This window comes from Carlito syrichta, unplaced genomic scaffold (genome assembly GCF_000164805.1).
Source record: "Carlito syrichta isolate Samal-C Ts95f unplaced genomic scaffold, Tarsius_syrichta-2.0.1 Scaffold316023, whole genome shotgun sequence".
Lineage (NCBI taxonomy): Eukaryota > Metazoa > Chordata > Mammalia > Primates > Tarsiidae > Carlito > Carlito syrichta.
This window is the reverse complement of record NW_007260119.1, coordinates 332,037-334,488: the sequence shown is the minus strand read 5'-3', so window position 1 is coordinate 334,488 and position 2,452 is coordinate 332,037.

The following is a 2,452-nucleotide window of genomic DNA, read 5'->3' as shown; positions in this document are numbered from 1 at the left end:
GTAACACAGTGGCGGGGACCGGGGACCAGGGTATTTCTGGAAAGTGCGGCGCGGGAGAAGCAGAAGCGACACGGGTGCCCTTTGCTCCTGTGCCCTCTCCGCCCTGCAGGCCGCTCCTGTTCCAGCCTGGCCGGGGTCCCTGGCCCGCCCCAAGCCCCGGGAAAACCGAAACCAGCCCTTTTCGCCCGGAAAACTCGGGGTCAGTGTCCCGCGGAGGGACCCCGCTCGAGCGGACCCAAGGGGTTCCTCCACCCGGTTCCTTCGTTAGTGACGCCCCTGTTTTGCTCTCGAGGGGTGTCGGGGCCTTATCTTGGGCCAGAGAGGGGTACCCAGGTGCACCGTGCTGTTTAGCGACTGGTGCCACTTTTGGGGAACTTCCAGAACGCAGTTTCCTCGTCTGTAACAGGAGGAGAGACAGGCTGAGGTTACAGGCCTGAGATGAGGACTCCTGACTTTCCCCCAGCCTGGTCTCTAAATACCTTGGCGGCCCGTCCCTGGGTGAGAGGCCTCCCTGGCAGGCAGGTGTGTGTGAGTCTGCGCTATTCGGAGAGGCCCCCCCGGAAGCTATCTGATCCATGCCCCGGGGCGCAAAGTACTACAGTGCCATTACTCTTTTTTTTTTTTTTTAAAGTTCTAGTTTGGCGGAGATTTTTGACTAGACAGGGTCTTGCTATGCTGCCCAGGCTGGTCTCCAACTCTTGTTCCCAGGCGATCCTCTCCCCTCGGCCTCCCAAAACTCTAGGGTTACAGGTGTGAGCCACCACACCGGGCCACGGTGCAGGTTTTTGAAACCTGGGACTCTCGCTTCCGTTTGGGACCCTGTGCCCAGCCTTCTCCAGGGCAAGCCAGGTGCCAGGGGTCTTCTCACCATCCCAGCATGGGAGGCAGGACTGTGGGCCAGTGGGCAATACGCTTCTGGGAAAAAAACCTGGATTGCCTCTGTAGTAGACAGGCCTGGCTGCCACAGAGAGAAAGGACGTGGGAGCTGGGGACCGATGGTGTTCTCCTCTCTGACCCCCCACGGAAAGCCCAGTGGTGAGAGGGTCCCCGACTGGGACCGTGCAGCCTATAAGAGGGTTCCCCTCTCCACAAGAGCAGATGGGAGTCGGTGGAGGGCACCCAGCTCCTACTCCGAGCGGGCCACAAGTGCGGCCCTCAGGACTGGAGATCTGGAATTTACGCTTTTGGTTTCTGGGGCTCCTGCAGGGCCTCCCCCAGGCTTGGGCTGTAAGAGGCAAGGGCGACTGCTCTCTGGAAAGTGGGAATAGCCTCGGCGCCAGGGCCACACTGTGGAAGAAGGAGGCTACCGCTGCAGCGGAGGGGCAGGCAGGGGCTGTCTGTGCCCACCCACACCCCCCAGACTTCCCAGGGAGGCTTTGCTCATTTTTAAATGTTACAGCATCCCAGTCCTCTAGACGTCAACTTAGCCAACACGAAGCGCTTCCTCGGACAGGCACTGGGACTGATGCCGCAACCCGGACGGGCTCCAGAGCCTTTGCAAAGGCTCTCGCCAGTCACAGCCTGATGCTGGAGGAAGCCCTTGTTCCTGGCTGAGGACCCCGGTGCAGCTGCACGAGACCCGGTGTGCAGAGGCCTCTCAGTCGGTGGCAGAGCTGGGACTTGAACCCAGACCTGTCTGAGTTATTTCTACCTCCTCTTCCGGGCCCTTCTGCTGAGATGGATTCCTTCTGGCCTGCTAGAGGGGTGCCAGACTTAGTGGAGTCTGTGTGAGGGTTGAAGGGTTTGTCTGGGAAGAAGTAGGTGGAGGACCCGGGTAGCCCCAGATTAAATGCAGGGCTTAGAAAACATGGAGCCCACCCAGGTACCTGTCACTGGTGGACTGAATAAGGAAAACGTGGTACACAGGCACCGTGGAATACTACGCAGGCGTAAAGAAGAAGAAACTCATGTCCTGAGCCGTGGCGTGGATGCAGCCGGAGGCCATCATTCCAAGCGAATTAGCACAGAAACAGAAAGCCAAATACCGTGTGTTCTTACCTAAGTGGGTGCTAAACACTGGTTGCCTGCAGTCTGAAGATGGGAACCACAGACAGTGGGAACTTCTGCAGTGGGGAAGGAGGGGACAAGGACAAGGGCTGGAAAACTATGGTTTGGGCACCATGCTCACCCACTGGGTGCCAAGACAGTAGACACCCAGACCTCACCAGCACCGAATATATATCCCCTTGGAACCTGCATGTGGACCCCTTGAACATGGGGTTTAAAGTGTTAAAAATAAATAAATGCAGAGTTAGGGAAGGAGAAAAAGGGGTGCTTGTCAGGCAGCTCCTGACCCCCCAGCCCTCGAAGGACCCCAGCGCTGGGTCAGGCCTTGGGGTCGCCAGGACGTCCTGGGGTCCCCTGCGACTGGGGTCCCCAGCGGGAGGCTCCCCCTTCCGGTCACACAGGAGGGTATTTCGTTGGGGGACAGGCTTTCCCTCCTCCTCAGCCT